Below are 26,655 nucleotides of genomic sequence, written 5' to 3'. Positions count from 1 at the left end.
ATTCAAGGGGGAAGAATTGATGGATGGAGATACTCACTATTGACCTCTGACCTCCATATGCAAATGCATGTCCCAACATAGGTGCACAAACATGAATACTACATATATACACATGAAAAATAGTTGATCAATGTAGTTTAATATTTTCTCCTACATATCTCATAGAAATTGAAGGTAGAATAAAGATTGCCACAGGCTGGGGATAAGGTTAGAAACAAGAGGCTGAGGAACAGGTGCTGCTAGGTAACTAGCTAGCTATCTAGGAGCAAGAAGTCCTGGGAAACTACAGTCACTATTGTAACTATAGATAGTGTATTAGTTAGGGTTTTACTGCTGTGAGCAGACACTGTGACCAATGCAACTCTTATAAGGACCACATTTAATTGGGGCTGACTTACAGGTTCAGAGGTTCAGTCCATTATCATCAAAGTAGGAACATGGTGGCATCAGGCAGGCATGATGCAGGAGGAGCTGAGAGTTCTACATCTTCATCAGAAGGCTGCTAGTAGAAGACTGGCTTCCAGGCAGCTAGGATGAGGGTCTTAAAGCACACCCACAGTGCCATGCCTACTCCAAAATGGTCACACCTACTCGAATAGGGCCACACCTTCTAATAGTGCCACTCCCTGGGCAAAGCATATACAAATCATCACATTCCACTTCCTGGCCCCCATAGGCTTGTTCAACCATATAAGTCTGTGGAGGCCATACCTAAACATAGCATAATGCAAAATACATTTAGTCCAACTTCAAAAGTCCTGATAGTCTATAACAGTCTCAACAATGTTAAAAGTCCAAAGTTCAAAGTCCTTTTTGAGATGCATGCAATTACTTAACTGTAATTCCCAAAGCAAGACAGGAAACCAGCTGGGCAAACTCCAAACTCTGCATCTCCGTGGCTGATGTCAAAGCAGCCTTCAGATCTCCAACTCCTTTTTCATCTTTGTTGACTGCAGCAAACTTTCTCGTGGGCTGGTTCTACTCCCTGTTAGCAGCTTTCCTCAGCAGATAGCCCCCAGCTCTGGCCTCTTGAACGTCTTGGGCTTTCCAAGGCAACTTCAGTGTTACAGCTTCTTGTTTCAATGTCTGGGATGGAACATAATCTTGCAGGCTCCCCCAAAGGGCTGGGGTCACATCTCCAGCTCTGTAGCACTCTAAGGTCAGGTTGATCCTCTCCACTGCTGCCGTTGTTCTTAGTGATCATCCCATGGTACTGGCATCTCCAATATACTGTGGTCTTCTGCTGCAACTAGCCTTTACAAATAGCCTCTCATAGGCTCTCTTCATGGTACCAAGCCTCAACTCCTTTACACGACCCCTTCAGTCCTGGGCCATCAACTGTAATTGAGGCTGCACCTTCACCAATGGCCTTCCATGGCCTCTCACAGTGCGGAGCCTCAGCTGTTCTTCATGACCCCTTTACGCCTTCAAAACCAGTACCACCTGGGTGACTCTTACACTTTACTAAGCACAGTTGCAGCAGGAGGTACAACATTGGCTATCCCTGGAATACAGATTTTTGTGTGTGTGTGTGTGTGCTCTCAGAAAACACTTCCCAGATTTCACCTCATTGGTGCTGGTCTCTTCTTAATCACCACTAATTTCTTAGCTCCAGCTAACCAGCATAAAATGTCCCAGTAGTTCCTCCTATTCTGGACTTTAAAGCCAGAGTCCTGTGGCCAAAGCTGCTGAGTTCTGCTGCTTGCTGGGGCTGGAACATGCCCCTCCCTTGTTCTATTACATCATCACCAGCTTTCTGTTTTCCAACTCCTCCACCGCCTAAGTTTGGCTGTCCTGGAACTTGCTCCACAGACTGACTTTGAACCCAAAGATCTGCATGCCTGTCTCTTAAACATTGAGATTAAAGATGTGGTTCACCAAGGTTGGATTTGTCTTCACCTAGAACTTGCTCTCTGTTCTAAACTGCCCTTGAACTCAGAGATCTCTTTGATTTTATCTCCAGGGATTAAAGGTGTGTATCGCCATGCCTAGATCTAAATTTAGCTGGGTAGAATCTTGCCCCAAAGTCCTACTCCCTTAATCTGCTATCTCCTAGAACATAGGATTCAGCTCTATCCTACTTCCTGGTACCCTTTAAATATCTAAACCATATATTTTATATTTTTCCTTTCTAAACTTGCTACGTTTATTCAAAATGTTCTTCATGACACTTAAACAGAGAACAAAGTCTCTGCTGGGCTTATTTGGGACTTCCTTTGTCAATGCAATTAATGTGAGTCTCTTCACCTTAGCCTTATGCAGACTCTTCAGACAAGGGCAAAAAGCAGTCCCATTCTTTACCAAAATACTACAAAAAACAGCCTCCAGACCACATACTGAAGTTTTTCTCCACTGAAACCTCTTGGGCCAGGTGTGTACAGTTCAAACCACTCACAGCAACAAAGCCTTCCATGTTCTTACTAGGATAGCTCATTAAGCCCCATTTAAAACATACCATGGCTTTCCAAATCCAAAGTCCCCAAACTCAGGTCTTCTAAACAAAAACATCAGCCCTATCACAGCAATAGCCCAGTCCCGGTACCAAATTCTGTCTTAGTTATGGTTTTATTGCTATGAACAGACATCATGACCAAGACAATTCTTATAAGAAAAACATTTAATTAGCACTGACTTAGAGGTTCAGAGGTTCAGTCCATTATCATCAAAGCAGGAACATGGCGCCATCCAGGCAGGCATGGTGCAGGAGATGAGAGTTCTACATATTCATCTGAAGTCTGCTAGCAGAATACAGACTTCCAGGATAAGGGTCTTAAAGCCCACATCCACAGTGCCAGGCCTACTCCAAAAGGCCACACCTACTCGAACAAGGCCACACCTACATGAACAGGGCCACACCTTCTAATAGCACCACTCCTTAGGCCAAGCATATATAAATCATCACAAATAGCAACATTGAAGTGTACATCTTAAAATGTTTGAAGGGCTAAATATATCTAACCCAATTTAAATACACACAACATAAACATGAATTGTGCATTACATGGGGCCCCTAGCTACATTCACAAATTTAATGCTTGTGTATATAATTACAAATGAAAAAGAGATAACATCGTGGGGAAGTGAGAGGGAGGAACATGCACATCACAGAAGGCCCTTCAGCTTTAGAGCAAGTTTCACCATAAAATTTTACACCATGAATAAAGATTGTACATGCATGAAAAGAATAGAAGGGTCCCAAAGCTGTGCATTATTTCAAAGAAGAAACTCACACTTGAATAAAATGCATAAAACACAAAAGTTAGTAGGTTAAATAATATGTATTTGCTCATCCACAAGGTAAGAATAGCAGTTTAAGCATAAGGTGTCAGATGAGACATTTGAACATGTCCATGGGTCTGATTGCTTGGTCAAGAACACAGGGAAGCCTTTTCACTAGAAAAACAATACTGTGACCTTCAAGATGTCTCATTTCCACAGATCAGAAAAGTACTAGAATACACTGATTTTCGTTGCAGTGAACACTCCTGTGTCATTTGTATGTAGGGTGTAAGAGGGAACTTATGCCATCTGCTGTGTGAACTGCGTTGTATGTGATATCTGCAACTGTAGGTGGTAGCTTTGGATTCAAGGGTGAAACCTGCATAGGGAGTTGGGACACAGTCATTGGACATTGGCTGTCATGGAAGAGAAGACCAAATACAATTGTCCTGAAGTCAGAGAAAGACCTTGGTGAGGATATAGGGTAATTGTCATCTTATCCCCAAAGACTGTCTGTAGATAGATTTGCTTCAAATTTTTTCAGCTCCTTCAACTTCCTAATTTTCTTAACATTTCAGTGACCATTCTGACTTTTGGTTTCATGATTTAAGATAGTCATTTCTACTCTAGAATGACCACTGTCCTTTCTAAACTTGTTAAAATGTTTCTTTTAAAAGTTACTGTTATAGTGTGTGCTTTCATGTGTGATGCATGCATAGCTTGGAGCTCTGGAAGTTAGCATATAATAAAGGTTGGGTTCTGGAAATCCAACTCAGGTGGCCAGGCTTGCTCACCAAATGCCTTTACCTACTGAGCCATCTCATTGATCTACAAATGCCTCTTGTGTATATGATATACACTGACCGTGGTGGTGTTCAGAGTTTAAATATTCTGCCAGAATATTCAATTCAGAATTATTTAGCCAAGGCTATGAATTTGAACTATGTTTTAGCAAGTCCCTGTGAGACACCCTGGTACATCTGAGTGAGCTGAACTTTCTAATCAAATTTCAGTCTGTGTTTTCCCTCTCATCTTATGCATTTTATGATCAAATTGTACATACCTGGGGATTCAATTGGTCTCCAGAGCTACCCCTATTGAATGTCAAGAGCTTATTCTACACTCCGTTTGGTTGTTAAAAATATGCTATTTTAAATATCAAGCATTAATTTGTGTTAGTCTTACCTTCCTCTCCAGGGCAGGAATCATATCTTACATATTTTGCCCTTTTGCTAACCCCATCTCAACCCAGAGCATATGAGAACTTATTCTCAATCATGATGTATTAACTTAAGAATCTACAGCAATAAACATCTCCTACCATAATGCAAACATTCAGCTGCCAGACACTCGGCAATATGGATAAAAGACTAATGCTGAGATATTTGGGGCAGACCTTGTAATTGATGCTGCTGCAGTTGCCTCTGACTTGTGGATGGCACAATGAACAACAGGGTTTCTCCTGACAGCTCCAATAAATTAGGTGCTCCTGTGACTTATATATACCAAGTTACATCTAAGTATAGGCTGTGAGATATAAAGATTCCATCATGTTTTTTTTTTTTTATTCACCAAACCATTCCTCTGTTGTTTTCTAATTTTAGATTAATTACAGTAGAATTTACTGGGATGCAAAGAGAAGCAAATTTCTGGTGACAATTTCTGAAGCTATGAACGGGAGGACTCAACTCTTGCATCCCTAATTCTGTAAAAGACATCTAGTGAGGACATCAACACATCATTACTAGTGATGGGAAATGGCTAAGAAATATATACCTAATATGTTCAGGTATGTATTTGATTGAAGACAATTTACAATAGAGAGTGTAGTGGCTAAGAATAAATAATTAGATAAGAATAGCTTAAACAAACCCACGGTAGAGCACTCACACTTTCTTAAACTTTAAGTAATAGAAAGAAAAGGATTTAAGTCATAGAAAGAAAAGGATATGTCACCCCAACACACCTAGCAGAGCATCTAGCAGGTTCATAGCTTCTTGGGATATGAAATAACCATAGGATGATATTCTTGACCAGAAAGAAACTCATGAAATCAGGCTAATTACTTGGGAAGACAGTCTAAGAAGTTGCCTCAAGTTAAACATTGGATGCACAATGTACACGTGTACCATATAGCTTCCACTATAAGACTGTGGTTGTTTGAGGTATGCTGGAGTTAACATGAAGTCTACAGTCAGTGGCAGGAACCATAAAAAAAGTCAAGAGTGTGAGGTCATGGGTTCCATGAATTCTTATATTAACAGATTAATCTAAAATACTAGAGTAACAGATACATTTTTTGGAGGAACTAGTTTCTACATTGAAAAGTCTTGTCCATGCTAAACTCAGGCATCTGTGTTTCCTAGCTTATACTCCAATGCACCTGGAAATCTGTATCATCTAGAATATGGGACGAATTTGTTTTATTCACCAACTGAAAGAAAAAGAAAAACCTTTGACTGTGAACCACAAGGAGTTACATTGAGTCTAGAAACAAGACAAACAGATTAAATCTATCTCACTGAAACAGAGAGATGTAATTTCTCTCCAGAGAATACCAAAGACTGACAAAATAAACAAAGAAATAACATGTTTCTTAACTTGTGAAATGTGACAGTCAATGGCAGATGGCAAAACAAAATGCAAGGAAATAATATTTCAAGATTTTCCAGTGTTAGTAGCTACCAAGGAAGGGAAGGCACTTCTTGCAACAGGAAAGCATGTACTAAAAGACCCTTTATCATGTTTCTCTCTGGGATAGCTCTACTTATTTTGAGCCAAGATGGTACTCCATATTTGAGGGACTGGGGAGTGAGATGCTCAATCCTCTAGAATAGCTGCTGTGGCTGGGACATCTTCCACTTTCTGGGAACAGAATTGGCAACAGAAACAGTATATATCCTCTTCCATCTCACTCAACCTATGTCTACATCACAGAACACAGGCTCCTCACTGGAAACATCTTTCTTTCTAAGCTGTGGGGATTGGGTTTGGGATGTCTGTGGGAATACTATGAGACCACTGAGGACCATTTAAGGGACATTTCCTGGAGATACTAACAAGAAGTGCTCTTATCTCCAGGGAAGGTGCTAACCAATGAGGTAAGAGTCTCTAGTTACTACCATGTAATGAGGGTTTGCAGGAAGAAAACCACAGGCCAGAAAAATATGGCTAAAAGTTACAAAGAAATAGCATCCTGGTATTATTTAAAGCACAGAACTGTGATGAGTGTTCTATTACCATTAGTTAATAAATTATTATTTTATGACTGTAGAGTATGGGGAATCCTTTAATTCACTTAGATTTTCCTTCCCTTCCTCTTTCTTTCCTTATTTCTCTTCCCAGTCATCACTCCAAAAATAAATAGACTTAAGCTATATCAGTAGTTATAATGATTGAGAAGCACAGAGTACTTGTGACCATGGTTTATAAACAAAACATAAAAAATCTGGACACATAATAATCACTGTTAGGATTGAGCTCAAATAAACACTCCCAAGTCTGATGAAAACGTGAGGGCCAACAACATCTATCATGCTACATGTTTATTAGTTATCACTTCATGAAATTTGTGTATTTTGTTCTAAGGACATCATACACATTCATATGCACATCTGCATGTCATATGCCTGATCTACAATAATAAAAGATAGCTAAAAATAGAAAACCCTCAATCACTCTATCAGCCCATGCATCTAAGTGTAAATTCAGGAGGGAAAACTGAAATATGCCCCCATTTACCCTTGGGTCCTCAGAATCCAGCACAACGTGAGGAATGTGACTAGTATTTCACTTATAAAGAGGATGAATAGAACTTACGCTGTTTGTATTCAAGCTCACAGAGTACCCAACAGTGTAGTTTGAAGGATACTCAAGAAAGCAAAGAGTTAACATCCTAAACAAAAACTGGAGGGGCTAGGGTTTTGTAAGCAACCTGGAATGCTGATAAGCAAAATTCTACCTTTAGTATATCAAATAAAATATTAAAACTTTAGAGAGACCTACTTTTTTGAATTTTAGGGTCTGCTGAGGCCTTTTCTTAAATTTCCTTTTCCTCAAGGCTTAATAAAAAAAAACAGCAACTTTTTACAGTATATTATCCCTAGAAAAGATTATTCAACAAATAAAGAGAAATAGCTATTAACTATAACAAATAAAAGTTAGACTTTTATGCCTTATGCCAATATGAATTCTAGACAGGTTGAGAATTTCAATTAAAAACTTAAACTAACTCAGAAAATAGAGTTTTTTTTGAAAATAGAGTTATTTAAGTCATAGAAATACCATGATGAATAATACTATGAAAAAAATATAAAAGAAAAGCATTTTTTACAAAAGCAGAGGATGGGGTGATCAGTGGTTCCCAGTGAGTATTTTCTTTAGTAAAGAATCAGCATGTGATTCTAAGCACCCACAATGGGCTGCTTACAGCATCCTGCAACTCTAGTTCCAGGAGATCTAAGACCCCCTTTCAATCTTCCTGGAAATCTGCACTCATGTGCACAGAAACTCCAACCCCCTATATACATATACACATAGTGAAATAAATGTTTTCAAAAAGAAAATGATACATTTGAAAAACCTGGAAAAATATTCAAAACAAAACTAACAAAGGTTTAATATCATAAAAATGGAGAAAGCATATGGAGATGTTTTTCACAGAGAAGAATTATAAGTGGTTTACACACTATGAAGAGTGTGCAGTAATGAGAACCAGGAAGTAAATCAAGGCATAATTTACTTGGCCCAGTCAAATGAAAATAAAAGCAAAAATCACAATTCCTAATTACTATACATGTGGTAGGAATTAATATCTAGAATACAAAGAGTTCAGACAAAACCCAAATCACCCAAACTATGAATGGTGAATGGCCAGATGAATTAACCTGAGTGTTTAATATACAAGAATTCTTCAGACTTGGAAGTGGGACCCTAAATGAGTTTCTATTTCCTATTTCTAAATTATTTCCTATGGAATTATTATGGGACTTATTTATGTAGAGCACACAGTGGGAACTTTTATATGCAAGGTTCTATCACGTTTTGGTAGGAGAAAGAAAAAAAAAACAGTATTCAAAAGCTTTGGTCTTACACATTTGTCATCATTTGGCATTTAGTGTTACTGTTACATCAATTCCACGTTTATATACCATTTGCCCAAAGTACATCTGTAGTTGCTGCTTTATGAAATTGTGTTTTAAACCACATCAAAGTAAAGAAGTGTAAGTAAAAATATGTTTATGTTTTCTTTGAATTTATCCAGGTAGTTATCTTTACTGGTGGTGTTAGTTTAGTAACAAAAGTTACTAGTTCATGTTCTTTTTCTCTCTTTTTTTTTCCTTTTTATTTTATTTCACTCTGACAGACTTTCCCTTCAGAGCATGTCACCAAGTGATGACTTCTGCCAGATTTTATTCTGGAATCTCTTCATTTCCTTTTAACTGTGAAGCAGTTTTTCTGGAAATAGAATATATCCCACTGCCTTCTGGTCTTCATAATTTCTGACAAGGAGTCTAGTGTTAATCCTATGGAGTATTTCCCAAAGATAACGAGTTGTTTCTCTTGTTTTTTTCACTATTTATTTTTAAATTTATGTGTATATGTATCTACCTGCTTATGTAACTATGTACCACATGCATGCTGGCAACCATGGAAACCAGAAGAGGCCATTGGAGTTTCTGGCACTAGAGTTGCAAGCCATTTTGAGCTTCCTAATGTGAGTGCTTAGAATGAAACCTAGGTCCTCTATAAGAACAATTAATAATCTTAACTTCTAAGACATTTCCCCAGTATCTACCTTTCTATTTAGTGTGTGTGTGTGTGCATGTGTGTGTGTGTGCGTGTGTGTGTGTGTGTGTGTGTGTGTGTGTGTGTGTGTATGTGTAGGTGGGCATGCACATGCCACAACCTACCCATGGACACCACAGGATACCTCTGTGGTATTGGTCCTCCTCTTTCATCTTTATGTGAGTTCCAGGGAGCAAACTCAGATTGCCATGTTTTCAGAAGCACGTTTACCATCTGAGTCATCTCACTGGACCATCCAGTCCTGGGTCTAAGATGCTCTTTGCCTCTATCTTTCTGAAGCATAATCATGATGGGAATCAGTAGGTATGTAGATCTCTTTGGACTTATCCCATTGGAGTCTAAGATTTTTCTTTATTTGTTTTCTTTTGTTATGCTTTTGTATACCTATTTTGGTTTGCAGCTCTGTAATAATTTTTAGGTAGAAATCTGGGCTGGTACCGTACCAAGGGAGAAGGCATATGCCCACGAGTCCTCTTTTTTCTTCCTATGTAGCCATTAGAATTCAACCACAGAATTTCTGCCTAGAACTACTATTGACATTAAGCTTGTATTCACTCCAATGGGACAGACCATATTCAAACCTTATAAATCATGTGACTGTTGGCTCATATGATGCTGGTCCAGGGATGTTCTTCTGATGTGTTACTTATTGCTCTCCATTGCTTTTCCTTTCTTGTTCTTCAGAACGTATAATCTCAATCAACCTGTCATCTGATTCATTCTTAGTTTAATCTTGAATCAGCTGTTGTATTTGCTGAAGATATTTTCATCTCATTCATCATACTTTTCAATCCTAGAGTTTTTATATCATTCAGTATCAGTAATGCACTCTTGCTTCGGTGAACCACTGCTTCTGTGCTTTCCTTTACCACTTTAGACGTGAGTCATTTCTTCTTCACAATGTGTTTAAACTAGTTGTGTTAGAATTTTAGTTAGGAAATTCAATAGCTGAACATTTTCAGACACAGTTTCTTCTCCCTCTACCCACAGATAATCTTCATTTTGGAGAGAGGATAGGATGTGAGACAAGGTTTTAGTATGTATTTAAGGCAGGCTTGAACTCACAGTCTTCCTGTTGACCATCTAAACGCTGGGTTCACAGATAGGTAGCCCAACATCTAGTGGGGTGTGCTCTCTTATCTTTTTGAATGGTTAATATTTCTTGTTAAAAATTGGTAATAATTTAGAATAATACTATGTAACAACTTTGGGCATCATATTCTTCCTCACATTCCTTGTTGATGTTATTTGCTTGGTTAATGATAATATGTCTTCGTTGCTGTGCATGAATGTGGAAGTTACTGCTCAGGACGACTATAAATCAACTGCCAGTTGAATAGATATTTCATTAAACACACACATGCATAAATACACACACACACACACACACACACACACACACACACACACACACACAGTAGACTCAGTGTAGGTATAGCTAATCAATTCTGAGCAACCAGAAAAAATATAGTGTTGGAAGCAACAGAATACCCAACTTTAAAATACAACACAAAGGTACAGTTACAAACACAGCACGACACTGGTAGAAAAGCAGACCCATAAACAGATTAAACAGAATAGAAGACAAAAACATCAATCCACATTCACTTTCTGAGTTCCACCCCTAGATGAGAAACTAACTATTGGCCATTATTGGCTGCTGATGCAGGTAACCTTATGTGCAGATACATACAGGTAGCACTAATTGGACCCAGTTGTTGTTGTTGTTGTTGTTGTTTTTTTAGGAGCAGGGAGGAAAATACCTCCTATGAGGACATAGGGAAGAAATTGGAGGTAGAATGAAGGGTGGATTAATTAAAATACATTATACACATGCATGAATCTCTCAAACAATAAACATTTGAGTGTCAAGAACATAGTATCAAGAACATAGTGGAGAGAACATGAACTCTAATAAATGGTTGTGGCAGATTTGCACCTATATACACACATAAGAAATAAAAATTTGATCTCTGCTTTTGATTACATATAAAACCAACTTTAAAATGAAAAAAAAAGGTATAATACTTAAACTTAAAACTCTAAAATCATTATAGGGAAACCCAAGGGTGATGCTCCAGGACACTGATAGTGACAATGATTTCTCAGTCAGGACTCCAAGGCACAGGCAACAAAAGTGAGCACAGAAAAAATGAAAAAATATCAAGCATAGAAGCTTCTGAATTGATAACAACAGAATTGAGAGACAGTGAAATACTAGGAAAAATACCTGACTCATTCGGCAAGGAATTTGTACCTAGACTCTACAACTTAAAAGATGGAACACTCCACACTGGACGATCGAGCTAAAGGTGGGTAAGAGAACTAAAGAGATTGTTCTAGAAAGATGATGTGGAAGTGATAAATAAGCAAGTGAAAAAAATCAAAGCCACATTGCAATACCATCTTATTCCAGTTAGAATGTTATCCTCAAAACCCCCAAATTGGTGAGGGTGTAGAGAAAATATTTTTAAATAAGATTTTATTGATGTGTGTGTGTTTGCATGTGTCTGCCTGCGGAGGTCAGAGGGGAGAAGGGGGCATCAGTTCTCTTGAAGGTGGCGTTAAAGGCATCAGTGAACTACCCACATAGATGTGTGTTGAGATCTGAATTCTGGTCCTCTGATAGAGCAGTAAGTTCTCTTTACTAAATCATCTCTTTAGTTCAAGGAAACACATATTCACATTTAGTGGGGCTATAAATTTGTGCAGCTATTGTGGAATACAATATTGAGATTCCTCAAGCAACCTGAAAAAAAATCACTATATGACCCCCAGTTTTACTACTGATTCTGCATAAACACAAAGATGAAGTTGATGTACCAAAAAGTCACTTATACTATGTGGAAATGCAAAATATAGTCATAATATGGCATCATCCCAGATGTCCTTCAATGGATAAACAAAAGAAGAAAACTGCCCATATTTAACCAGTGGGATACAATTCTGTTCCAATGAGAATGAAATCCTGTCATTTGAACCAATATAAAACAGAAACAGAAAAATAAACGTCACTTCTCCATCACTGATGAAAGTAAGAAAGTCAGTCTTTCAATACAGTCTCTTTACAAGGGACTGAGGAGGGCAGGGGCTATGTTTTAAAGCACGGGAGAATAACTTTTGGTTGAACTATGTGATGTATTTCAAGTACACCAGAAGAATATGAAATTATTAACACATAAAACTGATTGATGTTTAAGGGATAAGGATGCTTATTAGTCTGGCTTTATTATCATGCAGTATACACATCCCTGAGTCTGCATACTGTCACCCATAAAAATATACTGAGATAGGTTTAGAGCTGGAGAGCTGTATTAACAGCACTTGCTGCTGTTTTCAAAGCCCCAAGTTCAGTTCCTAGCTCTGACATGGCTGCCTACAACCATCTGGAATTACAGTTCGAGGGAATCCACAAACTCTACTGAACTCTGTGGGCTCCTGAACATCACTCACACCCATGTATCCAGGCACACACACATACACATAAACAGGTATTTTAAAAAAAATGATCACAGAAAGTATAGATAGAACTTCACAAAACACAAACAAGGTTTTAGTCAAAAAGATTAATGGAATTCAGGTCTTTTTTAATCTTTCTTTTTCTTCTTCTTTTTAAAAAAAATCAGCATCAAGGTTTTTTTGTTTTTGTTTTGTTTTTTCAGATTTATTTATTACAAGTACACTGTAGCTGCCGTCATCATCGTCAGATACACCAGAAGAGGGCATCAGATCTTATTACAGATGGTTGTGAGCCACCATGTGGTTGCTGGGATTTGAACTCAGGACCTCTGAAAGAGCAATCAGTGCTCTTAACCACTGAGCCATCCCTCCAGCCCTTTTTGATCTTTCTTGAACACAGCCCAAGGCCTACTCATACACCAGCCTTCTCACCTCCTAGCCATTCCAGAACATTCCAAAGCTCTTATTTAAAATTTCTCTTGAGGCACTGTAGTCAGCCTACTGTTTACCTAGTTATTCTTTGCCCCCTTTGGCAGTAATGATGGTAAGCAATTTATGTTCAAGAAATCTCCCTAGCTAAAAGGCTTTCTGCATGGTAAGCACACAGGTTAAACATACTGCCTTTCAAAAGGGCTCATCTAAGGAACATAAGACAGACCAATAAAGATAATTTTGTGGGGATGAGTTTTCATAGGGGCTTCAACTCTTTTCTGTCTCCTTTAGTGTCTCCCGAACTACTATTTTTCACTATTGCTGTAGGAAAGTGGTTGTGACACCTTTGGGGGTCAGCAACCCTTCACAGTGGTCACCTAAGACCATTCAGGAAAACACAGATCATGATGTGTAACAGTAATAAAATTATGGCTATGATGTAGGAATGAAAATAATTTTATGGTTGGGGGGTCACCACAACATGAGTTACTGTATTAAAGGGTCACAGCCTCAGGAAAGCTCAGAACCACTGCTGGAGGATATTGGTTTCCTAGGCTCCCACAGAAAAGGGACATCACAGGATGTTAAAATGGGGCAACAGTATGGTACTAAGAAGCTTACTGACCCATCAGAGATGTAATTACTCTTCAACAAATACTCTCTGACATAAATTGAACATCAATATCAAATCTCCTTCCCCACAAAGGTTATGGCCCCTATGGAAAATAGAGCAAAAGGTTGTAAGGGTCAGAAGTCAGGAAGACTGAAGCAAAGAGTGCTTTCTGTTCCTGACAGGACTGCTGCACCCAGGAATTCACATCAGCGGTGCTTGCCTGCAGAAGACCTGCACAAGATCAAGCCAGTAAGCAATTCTATCATAGACAGAGGAAGGGATCATGAGTCTCTACTCCTAAGTGAGGAACTAGTGGTAATTGATGGTTTTGAAAACATTAGTTAATTTCTAGATTCTAAATATGATGTTGTTAAGTTTTGTCAGTTTTCCCATTCTTGGTGAAGAAGATAATTTTTAAAGTCTTTTAGGAAATAAAAATCTCTAAAATAAAAAAAATGTGTGTGTATTGATTGTATATGTATGTGTATGTATATGTATATTTAGTCCTCCTAAGAATTCTGTGCAACAGATACAAAAATTAGATTGTTAAGGAAGTTATATAATTAAGGCTTGAGGAGATGAAATGATCTGCTCTAGGCTAAAGTTATTAAAATATCCTTTTGAGTATTGAAAAAGGTGGGCCACAAACTTCGGTTATTATTGAATTCAATCCTACATGGTAGAACGATCTAGAACCTTCTCCAGGGACTACCTGTAGGAGCAAGACACCATGTTACTGTTTCTCTCGATGGAGATTCTGCCTACAGAAATAACATGATCTGAGATCTTAGAGTCTGGTACCACTTAAGAAGCGGTACGCTGATGGTACTGTTATGTGTTTACTGTGTGTGGAGAGTTTCTTTCAAACTAGGAAGCCCTGCCCCCCCAGCACATGAGGGCAGCATTCCATGAGTTCTTAGCTTTTAAGACCAGCAAATCATTAGAGTCCTTTTGTTTTCTTCTAATTCCTCAGTAAGATGAAAACAACAGCCTAGACAGCACCCAGCAGAGGAATGAGGATTGTTTTTGTTACTTCTGTCAGCCATGTTGAGAAGATGGAGCCCCATTTTTCAAATGAGCAATGGTATCAGGCCTAATCAACATTCCCAGATTCAATCACACATAAAAAAAACAGTCCCACACCCCGAGACTTGGAAGTTTGCAGGTTTATGTTGGCACCAGTTAGGATGCTAATGTGCAAAGAATCCGCTCTCTCCTTTCAAACACTAACAAACATCAGTCATTCCCACTGATTGGTTTTAACCCAATAAGCATTTTGTTGAGCCCAAAAGGATATTTTATTTTACAGTATTTAGATTATGTTAATTACTCATGCAGGAGCCATAAGTTGTTCAGTGAAGAATGCGTTGCTTCAGATTATGTGAGAAGACTCCCCACCCACTGACTGTCACCACTACCACCACCACCTAATGCTCAGAAAGACAGCAAGACATCATGTCAATGAACATTGAGATTCAGAGATCCCTTGGAGCACACAAAAAGGTCTATGAAAACCCTCTCCTATGAGATGACCCTAGGGGCAGAATTATACTTTGGGACTCATGCACAGTACAAAAGCTTAGGTGTCAGTGAGAAGCCCCTTATAATAGTGGCTCTTTGCCCTGGTGCTGCTTGTGTCCTGGCCATGTGTACATGCCACAGAACAGCTCTGAGCTTCTCGCCAGCTCATTTCAAATTCTTATTTGCCCTTAGAACTTGGTAGAGGTGAAGCTGGTTCACAACTTAAGGAAAATTGTTATCAATCACGTCAGCAGATCTTTTCAGAGATCATATGGTGAGGTGACATGGATGTAGCTTAGGCACTGATAATATCAAAAATGGTACTGGATCTTAGGTATCTGTGTAATTGCCATTTAAAAAAAAATAAAGTAGAGATTTCTTTCTATCATATAAACATGCATACAGAATATGAATATAGGTATTAGAAAATAAGTAACTTATAGCTCATTTTAAGTGTCTGTGAATAAAACGATGTTAAGCCACCTAAGGCATTACTTTTCTCCCTTCTATTCTGCAAAATATGGAAACTGGTTTACTTATAAGTATAAGTACCTTCATTGCAGTTAACTTTCTCTAGTTACGTATTTACTGAATACACACATAAGAGTCAATATAATTAGCTAAGGAGCAAATAGTTGACCACAAGATAAACAATGTCCTTTAAGAGTTTATAGTTTCATGAGAAGCAAGCAAAGAAGTAGTAACTTCATCTACTAGGATTGGTGCCAACAGTATACAAAAGGCATCTGGCAGCATAGATCACAGCATGTAGTTTCTATGGGCCAAAAGGGAGGGAGGGAATTAGGAAAAAACCCTGGGTGGAGATGAAAGTTTAGACTCTTAGTTGTAAACTTGAGGGCTAAGCATTCTAAGGAAACAGGCAAGAAATAAAGCCGCAATGTTTGCAAGGGTTGTTGTAAGTTGGCTGTGATCTGATACACAATTAGAGAGATCAGGAGAAAAACGCACATGGAGATATTATCTGACTGCCTGGTCACCAAGGGTCTTCTTTGTCTGGAGGGGGGGCTTTTTTTAAGGAGCCATAGGATTTTGTGTTAAGAGGCTGGTGACACCATAAGGCTGACTTTTATATGGAAGATTGTAGGTATAGAAAGGTGACACATTCTGTGCTTACATAGGAGAGAGGTTATTCTACTTTCAAGGTATGAGATACTGAACGCTAGTGCCCAGGAATTATTTAGCATAGACACTAAAGAACTGGCTAAGAGAGCGTTAGGAAGGAATCATTGGCCCTTGGCAATTGACCAGGTGTTGGAAGGATAAAGGATGAAGCAAGCAAGGACAGACAGGATTGAAACATGTGGGGTCCCTGAGAGGAGAAATCATGCAAGAGAAAATGTTTTCCTGAGTTTGGGGTGCACAGAATGACATGTTAAAAATCTGTGAGTAGAACTAAGGATGACAGTTAAAAACCTTGAGCAGGAGATACTCCAGTAGAAATGGGCAGGAAAAGAGAGTATTTAATGTTCTGGAGAAGTAAACTTCTAAGGGATAGAAGGCAAAAAGCTGACCTGCCTTTCAAAGAAATCTCCACCAGTAGACATATAATGAATCCATTTGCCAACACAGGGGTTGTAGAACTTGGTCCTAACCATCCCCTAAAAAAACCTAAAAGAAGTGTCTATAGCATGAGTCAGGTGTTGAACTGAAATTTCATATTCACAAACCAAGAAGCCATCATCTCCCCTAGATGACTCCATAAGGTCTACCTGATTTCACAATAGGAAAAAATATAAAGATGGCTTTCCATCACAATGCTTTCTCCATTACGGAACTCTACAAAGCAGCTGCACCCTTCCTCTCCTACATCACTGTCATCTTCCTGCCTCTGCTTCACATCAGACCTCTCTCCTCCTAGTGTACACAGATGTACAGTGACAACCTCATCTCCCAAATGTGGATGGTTATCAGATACTTGAGTTCCTCTATAATATATACAATTATACAGAATAACCTTTCCAAGGAATTTGCTTATCTAATATTTCTGTCACTTCAATATATGTCTATTAATTCGAGTCTAATGTTTGTGGGGAGTGGTGCTCTGTCAAAGACGACATGATGGACACAGTACGATAATAAAGTACTTCCAGGAATTAGTCTACTCACTGGCAGGGTCATTCTCTAGCTATGACCATGCTATTTTAATCCAAAGAACTATAAAGAAAGAGAACTAAAAGTGAAGTATGTTATTTTCTATTCTTATTGAATTTGAATTTCTTAGTGAAGTATTCACATTGAAATTTTGTTTACACAACAATCAGCCTTATCGATTAGTATAACAACTTGTGATTTCAGAATGAAAAAAAGAAAGCAAAGATGACAAAATAAATGTTTCTTTGAAATTATTGTTAATGAAGGTTAACCTTTGTTTTAAGGATGGATTCTCCATCTCTGTCTTAAGAGAATACGTATTTAAAAATTAATAACAGCATTAGTGTTAGTGACTGAACCTAGATTTCACACGTGCCAAGAAATCTCTCTGCCACTAAGCTATTACCCCAGCCCTTAGAAGTATATTATTGACTTTTCCACAATATTAATTTTAACAATAAGCTTGGGAGATCTTCCATTTTCTATTGTTCTCCTCAATCTCTTTCTTCAAAATATGCAGAGACTACCTGACAGTGAGGTTCTCAACCCCAACTAACAGAATCTATAACACAACCTAACATGACTGCTATATCTTAGGCTTCTGGAACATCAGAAAAAGGGGAAAGGGAGGGAAGATTAGAGGAGTCAGAAGATCGGAACAACTGTGAGATTGTGTCTTTTATATATGACCAGAAAGTTGTACCTATGAAATCTCAACACTATGGCTGGCTAAACTAGACCTGAACAGTTGGTATTTGGGTGAAGAGCTGGATGTTGAGGAAAAGGTAGCTAAGTGAAGATCTGGGATAAATCAGAAATTATTTGAGGAAGAAATTGTTTGTGGGGTAGTGCTTCTCTCCTCAGCAATTCAGACTTTTGTCTTATATCCTTCTGTTTAAGGGTTTGAATATACAAGGGATTATGGCCACTTCAAACTAGGGCACAATCTACACTGGACCTTAATTCTCTTTAGTGGCTCTTCCACCCATTAGACCTCCAGTCTCTTCAGTGGCTATTCTACCAGTGTCTACTAGCACTGCCTAAAGCCTAGAAAGCTGGTGTATTTAACCATTACTTTCTATAACATCTTTCTCAGAAAGCCATCTGGGCTTGAGACTTCTCTGTTTCCTTTTCTGCATCAAAACTTGCATTTCACATATGGTATTTGCCATATGTGGATACCTATCCATACACATACATACAGTAATCATTCCTTTTCAGGGAACATCTGCATTTCACAGGGATCCACTAAAGGCTATTTCCTTCCAAAAACATGGTGGACATACTGTGACTTGGGCATTGTGGGAGACACTGAGGGGATACTTAGAACAAATGAGACTGCAACATCTAAACCATGCAACACAGTTAGTCATGAGTCCCATTGCTGACTTGTTCTCTCCAGTGTACAGGAATCACCAAGTGCCTGCCAGGAATATGCTCTAAACTGACACACTTAAGAACAAAGATTTCTATGTCAGTTCTAAATGCAGCTGAGAAATGGAGTTTGGGTCGGATTGAGGACAATATCGCCAATAGATTGTATCGTGGCACACTTACAGAGGCTGTAGGCAGAGCAGTTCCTTGTTAAAGGATTTTAGATCCCTATCTGAGTTTTAAATGTTGAATCACACAAAGGAATTGTTGAAACCTCCTTAAGCAGCTAAAACCTTGTTCCCAATTCATGGGAAATTTGGCCACGGAAGAGATTAAATAGAGTGGTGTCGCTAGTCAGAGTTGATGAAATGCAGGCACAGAGATGGTACCTATCAAAAAGGAAATTAGAATAAATGAATATTAAAATATTTAAATCTATAATAATGTGTTCAAAACACAGTTCCAAAGAACATTATCATTGGAAGTGAGAAACCCGCGCTAAGTCACTTATAGTCTTTCCCAAGCAACCTTCTTCCTTCCATTTCAACTCATTAGGGTAATATTAGCTTTGAGCATAATGGTGTAATTTTAACTGTACTGTACACAAATTACTCTGGCTCTTTATGTGACAAGACTTAGCAATAATCCCTCTTGGTAGATCTTTAACAATTGTTACAACTCTGGGGTGTGTGTGTGGGGGGGAGTGAGGGGAGGGAAGAAGCTCTTTGAAATAGGAAACAAACAGGAAACACAATAGTTTATGCTAACCCAGGGGGCAGAGATGAACATTCCTATATTGTCAAGTTAGGTGGCTACCTTCCCAAAGGAAAGGAAATTTTGTCATGTTTGAAATGATCTGTGCTCAATAAGGGCTAGAGAATCCAATGTCCTAAAATAAAGATCCACAAAACTGATCTTTCCTTCTTCCTAATCAATCATCTGAGGATGGTAGTAATAACAGTCAGATCAAATACATGAGCACACATGAGGAACTTTAGAGTGAAGGCTGAACCATCATCCAATGGATCTCACTATGAAAAGAAAATCTGAGCAAAGACTTGAAAACAGTCCCAGGATTACCTATAAAGACATTTGGGAAAGGGGCTTCATTTAAATGATCACCCCAAAAGCCCACTATGTAGGGTGTAGCTGGACAAGAATGAGCTGGAGGGTACACTTAGGAAGATCAAAGGGGAGACAACAGAAGAACATGGCGGGTACTCTAAGAGCTAGGATTTCTTCTAGAAAGGAAAGAACAGTCACTAGGTTCTGAACAAAATGACCACATGGTTTAAAATAATCACTCTAGTTTCTTCTTAAAAACAGCCGAAGCCTCCTGTAATAGTTCAAAGGAGAAACAAAAAGATAAATGGTCAGAATCCTCTAGATTCTGAAAGGTGAATCCGATAGAATTCCTCAGCAATTGGGTGTGGATTTGAAGCAGTAGAGTCAAGGATGACTCCTGGGAGGATGATCAGCAGAAGAGTGCAGTCACCATCTCCTGTGATGGGGAAACACTACAGCTGGAGGGGCTGTGGAGAGGAAAAAAAAAGAATTTTACTTTGCATGCATTGAGAGTCAAATATCAGATATTCAAATAGAGGTGTCAAGAAATCAATCTAGTGTTGGAGTTTGATGTTGGAATAAAGCACTCTGCCCTGTGCCGGGAATATGAGACTGTCATTAGAGGTGAGAGGAAAACAAAGACGTTAGTCTTGGGGAGGGGAATCCCAGCATTAGAAAATCTAGGAGAAGAATCAGCAAAACCTAGAAAGTGATGTTGTTACTACTTCGAGTAAGATGGACTAGAATATTTGACCTTGTGACTTAGCATGGTAATCAGATTATCTAGTTGGGGAGGCCCACAGATTTGTATAGGCTGGTTTGGGGACAGTCTGTAGTGGGCCTATGAGAGGAAGGCATTAAGGATAATGAATAGAAATAACTTCTTCAAGGAGCTTTGCTGAAAGGGAGACCAACAGAAGACAGTATTGGTGGGGGAAGGTGCATGTTAGGAGACGATTCAATATTTCCTTGGAAGTTTTCTGATTGTGTGTATGTGTGTGTATGTGTATGTGTGTGTGCGTGTGTGTGTCCACATCCTTGCAGATACATGTGTGTGCATGTGCATGCAAAGGCCAGAGGACAATCTCTGGTCATGCTTAGGTGATATCTCCTCGGTTCATTGTGATAAAGTCTCTTTCTCATTGGTTGGAAGCATGGCAAGTAGTCTAGGTGGCTAGCAAGCTCCAGGGATCCACCTGTCTCCACCTCCCAAGCCCTGGAATCACAAGAATGTACTCCTGTGTTCAGCTTTTCCATGTTGAATATGGGAACTGAATTCAGGTTCTCATGATTTCAAACGCTTTACCAGCTGAGCTATGTCTTCATACCCTATGGTGGTTTGAATAGGAATGGTCCCCATAGACTCATGTATTTGAATATTTGGCCTATGAGGAGAGACACTATTAGGAGGTGTGGCCTTGTTGGAGTAGGTGTGGCCTTCTTAGAGTAGTTGTGGCCTTGTTGGAGGAAGAGTGTCACTCTAGGGCAGGCTTTGAGGTCTCCCATGCTCAAGCTCCACAAAGTGTGAAACATAGTCTCCTTCTTCCGCCTTTGGATCAAGATATAGAAGTCTTGAACCAAGATGTAGCACCATGTCTGCCTGGACACTGCTATGCTTCCTGACATGATGATAATGGACTAAGCCTTTGAAACTGTAAGCCAACTCCAATTAAATGTTGTCCTTTATAAGAGTTGCCATGGTCATGATGTCTCTTCACAGCAATAAAACCATAACTAAGATACACTACATCCAGTTTCCTCAACAGAAAATGCCAGAAGTAACAGAATGCCTGTATTCCCATCAGAAGAATCTGGTTCAGGATAAATAGATTATAAAAAAGAAATGAGGAGGGAACAGCTGGGCTCTTGTCCTTGAGGAGGACAGTATGGGTGCTTCTTGTGTCCTGGACTGGTTATCTGGAGAAAGGAGTGCAGTTTCTTCTGGCTCCTCTGCAGCTGCTTATGTTAAGCTGGGAGCTTTTAGTTATTCCTGTCTTTTTCAATGAAGGATGAAATTGGTCAGCACTCCATAGTGACCACAGGGAAGAGATGCTGAGGGTTGAGAGAGATCAAGAAGGTAGGGTTGAATCATGTATTTGCTTGCATAGTAAGACATGCACGAACTTGAGTGGTTTAAGCAACCAAATTAGATTGTCTCCCAGCTGTGGAATGTAGAAGCCAAGGGTTCAAGGTGTTGGAAGGAATTGTTTCTTCCAAGGGCTGTGAGAAGCATCTGTTCTAGGCCTTTCTTCCAGTGTCTGCTGGTTGCCTGGACACCCTCTGCACTTCTTAGCTTTAGAAGTGTTTTCTCCAGACCCAACTTAAACATCACATGACATTGTGTACACACGACCATGCACAAGTTTCCCCTCGTATAATGACACTGAGCTTATTGGGTTAGGACTTGGTGACCTTAACTTCATTAATTACATTCATAATTGACATGCTCCTGTAAAAGGTGACATCCTTTTTTCTTTTTTTAAGACAAGATTTCACTGTGTAGCCCTGGCTATCCTGAAAGTCACTATGTAGACCAGCTTGGTCTCAAGCTTAGAGATACACCTGCCTCTGCCTTCTGAGTGCTGGGATTGTCTTCTGCCTGACTATAAAATTGAGAAGAGGCACAAATCTCCTTACTACTACAACAAATGATCAATATCTGGAAACAGAAGCATTAATTGATATTTAATCTGTTCCTAAAGTACGTCCATGCAGCCCAGAGAGACACTCTCACTGCTCTCACTCTCACTGCTAGCCTTCAGTACAATGATGTGAATACAAAAGAGAAGACAAGGGCACGTAAGCAAGGCTGCCGTTTAACCAGAACCATGTATTCAAGGATGCCTGGGTGTGAGCAATGATGCCTTAATATGAAACTGAAGCTGGGTAGGGAGGAAGAAAGGACTTGCAGGTGATAAGTGATAAGAATTTTTAGATCACTGGGTTGGCATGGAAGTGTGGTAGAAAGATGGTTGAAGATGGTGCCAGAGGGAAGAAGCTGGTAAGGTAGGCAATGATAAGAGAGAGTAGAAAAATGGACCTGGAAGGAGTGAAATTGAACTAAGTTAGCATTTGGTTATTGCCAGTTTCGAAGTCCATGACCAGGATGTGAGTGGCTGAATTGGGAAGTGGGCCTGCTCATGGAAGAGCAACTGCTGGAGTCCTGAGAAGCATCTCGACAACATGGATGCTGAAATGACACAGTTTTCATTCACTCATCCACTCATTGAAATGTTTATGTGCTACTCCTTGAGGCAAAGTGGAGTTCTGTCGAATACAGGACTAATAAGACCCAGCATGGGAGACACTGCTAAGCCCAACGGTGCTGGCCTGAGCTTTGAAAAAGGCATTACACTATACTATGCAGAGCTACCCCCCACCCCAAAACAACAACAGCAAAAAACCAAAAAACAAATAGCAGAAAGTTAACTTTGGAAGTCCGTTGATACCACAAGAACAATTAACCCAGAGCCAGAGAAAATATGCCTCTTTCTCCTCCGAACACCTCTTACTGCTCGCTTTTGGAATTAGTGTTATTATTTGGCCTCCTCTGTCGTTTCCATCCATTGTGGTGATATGTGTGTTTCCTGGGGATTCTACACACTCCAAAATCTGAAGAGTAAGCAAAATCAGGGCTTCTGCTTAAACCCTTCACACTTTATAGCCACATTTACATAACATTAAATAAGTCAACAAAGGCATCATTAGCTCCCATTAAAATATGAGCAAAGAAATTTAAAAGAACAAGACAGGCTAATTGGTAAGTAATGTTCTGTATCAAAAATTATGACTGTAAGATACCCCGGCTAATGAGAAGCCCCACAATCATGTTTACTACATATTTAAAAATTAAATGAAGGTGAATAAAAGTTAACAGAAAAGATTTCCCTTCTTTGTAGATGCTGCTCCATTTATTGTACAGAGTTAGAAATGCTGAAGGTTACTTTTACCATCCATCTCCGCAAAAGATCTCTTCAGAATTTATGTGGTTGTTACCATTTTCACCCTCGTTATGCTACAAATAGGAACGGCACAGCCAGGATAGAAGGCCAGGATACAAGTGAATTAGGGCAGCGAGTAGGTCTGCTTTTATTTCAGATCTTGGTTGCGAGCTGGCTTTTCTCTTCTTTCTAGGTGAGGGCTTGAGCCAACCCTCAAGAAAAAATGCTCTTTAAGTCAACAAGGACACCCACTTGCTGTCGGGCTGAGAGTGTTTGGGAATCTCATATGGATGCCTAGCAAGGGCAGCTGGAGTAAGACTGAAAAAAAATTATAATTGCTGGGTACCACTCTAGACGAGTTCAATCTAAATCCTGGGGAGCGACCCTGGGGATCTGTATTTTTAAGAATCATCTTTGTTACTCTAAAAAAAAAGTTGTAGCCATAGTCCTGGCCTACTTTACCAAAGTAGCAACTACCATTTATTTGTTGATGTCTGTCTACTAGGTATATAGATATGAACTCATGCAGATTATTTTATACTTAATTTAATGTAATCATAAATATTTTCTCTTTCTAATGAAGAAAGTGCTTAGCAATACCATACCTCATAGAGAGACAATTTCATTTCACTGGTCTGTCAGAGGCAAGGCATTGCACAGGAAGTTGTTGGAGGACAGACAACAAGAGGTTTGTTTGCTTGGCTTAGGTGTTTTCCTAAGTGATCTGAAATGTTAGCATAAGTTGAACCTGTTTCAATAGCCACCTTGTGGGTGGTATATCTGATCTAAAAGTTACTATTTTCTGTGGCAGTAGAGTAGAGAGAGTATAGACTCTTCCCTCTCCCCTGATTCATTCTCTCTCTCTCTGTCTCTCTCTCTCTGTCTCTCTCTCTGTCTCTCTCTGTCTCTCTCTGTCTCTGTCTCTCTCTCTCTCTCTCTCTCTCTCTCTCTCTCTGTGTGTGTGTGTGTTGTACACATGCTTGTGATTAAAAAATTGAGAGCAGTAGATGCTATGACACTGGTTTTAGCTGACGACAGCCAGAATCAGTTGCAAACAGTTGGCACCATTATATGCATTCCTTCCTTGCCAGCAGCACTTTACAATAGTTGATGGGCATGACAGTTGATTTTCGGGTGTCAAATGGATGGGATTTAGAATCCACCAAGGATTCTTTGTCTGGATCTTTGACAACAGAGTCCAGAAAGGTGTGCAGACCCACTCTCAATGAAGGCAGCACCACCATTAATGGCACTGGGTCATGGGTCTTCAACGGGATAAAAATGAAAAGGCTAGCTGAGCGAGCATTAGCATTCCTTTCTCTCCACCGTGACTATGACTGCACATGCAATGTGACTAGCTGCCTCATACTCCTGCCACCACCAAGCTTTCCCTCCCAGCATGCACTATACCCAAATCAACCTTTCCTGCCTCGGGTTGCTTTTGTCAGTATTATGTCAAAAAGAAAAACAATTATTACAATAAGAAGGCCAGATCCCATGAATGAAACACAGAGAAAGGCCCAATAAAAGCTCCTTCATAGGCTCTCCTGAGTCCCTCCCTCTCCATGTAGTCCAGAACTTGCCTTAAAGCCTCTATAATCAGGGATTCTGTGGGGAGAAAATAGGGTATTCCAAGAGTTAATACCTTTAAATGTTATTAATGTGGATGCATGTTCTGTTGTGTACCTACCTCCTCCAAATTGAGACATGCTCCTGGAGGTTGAGGAAGGGTGCTCAGAAGACTTAGGAGGCTGAAGAAACTAAGAAGGTTCTGGAACAACCTGGAAGCACTGCTTTACAAACTATGGCAGCCATCCCTTGGTATAGACGAGGAGTTGAGTTAACCTGTGGAAATGAGGGGAAGTGTGTAAGATTGTGAGCAGCTTGCCTCTCCTGCACACTGTTTGGTTTTTACACTGTCCTTGTATTGGATTCCCAATACATTGACTCACAAAGCGAGATAAACAAATACAAATTGGCATGCTTGGGAATTGTATATGGCCCAGTGGACCAAGGGAAATGATTCTCTTACATTAGGCAGCTGTGCTTTGGAATAATACACAGACCTCTGTGAATCATTTCATGGTTTATAAAATGAAATTCTGTTTGCAATTGGCAAGTTAGGGAAATAAGGGCCCGTGCTTGTTTTCACTTTCTATTTCTTCCGTTTGTCCAGAGACTCACAACTGAAAACTTTGGGGTCCCCTTGGGGACCCATTAAGCAGACCAAGATCTTGTTTTTGATTGTCACAGAGAAATGAGGCACAGAGCCACAGACAGCCACTGGCCTCCTAGAATAGGAGATGGGGAGGGGTGTCTTGATGTTTCCATCCTCACAGCGGTACTTAAGAAAGCTGTCAGCCTCCAACGGTGCCTACAGAAGTAGATGCAAACTCCCTAGGCCATGTACCTTTTTGAATACCCAGAGAATGCCAAGAATGGCACAGAAGAACTTCAGGTTTTCCGAGATAATACTCTATCACTGTGGAGCATGGACCTACAATCTCACTGTGTGTGTGTGTGAGTGTGAACATATGTGCGTGCGTGCGTGCGTGCGTGCGTGTGTGTGTGTGTGTGTGTGTGTGTGTTTTGAGGTGTTGGGAGTGACATTCGTATTTGGCTTAATATTATTTGAGCGCTTGTGTTTAGAGAGGGCAAGACCTTGAGCTCATATCCGAGTCACTGAATCATCTGGAAGACTTACGGCGGCAAACATAGAGACTCCATTCTCAGGGTTGCTGAGGGAAAACTAGAGTAAAGCCTGTGAGTTTTGCATTTCTAACTAGTTACCATGATGCTCTGAGGCTGCTGTCTTAAGGACCACATTTTAAAAAATGTTATTTGCTGCAACTTCCAGCCCGGTTGTATTCAGCAAATACAGTACTCATCAAAAACCTTATTGGGGTATATCTTCCTCTGGGCTTGCAGCTTCGTAGTTCCCTTTGGCTTAGAGTTCTCCAGAAACTCTCTTTGCTGCCCCACTCCCACCCCAGGCTAAAAATATCGAGCTCCCAGGCCACTGCTCATGTTTTCCACATCACAGGCTCATCTGCTTCCTTCTGGGACACTTCCCTCCCTTCAGGGAATTCTCGTTCTTCTTCGTGTTGCACT

At 39.7% G+C, this 26,655-nt stretch overlaps 1 long non-coding RNA gene across 1 annotated transcript in view; it reads right to left on the bottom strand.

Moving 5' to 3' along the window:
• LOC143442827 (uncharacterized) overlaps positions 1–25,451 on the bottom strand; it is a 58,617-nt gene extending 33,166 nt beyond the window's left edge. Inside the window, exon 1 of the long non-coding RNA XR_013111342.1 lies at positions 25,235–25,451. This is a non-coding gene — a long non-coding RNA (uncharacterized LOC143442827). The remainder of the gene's footprint in view (positions 1–25,234) is intronic.
• Positions 25,452–26,655: the final 1,204 nt, after the last annotated feature.

This window comes from Arvicanthis niloticus, chromosome 6, assembly GCF_011762505.2.
Source record: "Arvicanthis niloticus isolate mArvNil1 chromosome 6, mArvNil1.pat.X, whole genome shotgun sequence".
NCBI classification, from domain to species: Eukaryota; Metazoa; Chordata; class Mammalia; order Rodentia; family Muridae; genus Arvicanthis; species Arvicanthis niloticus.
Note: the sequence above shows the minus strand (reverse complement) of the source record. Positions and strands in the feature narration are given on the sequence as shown.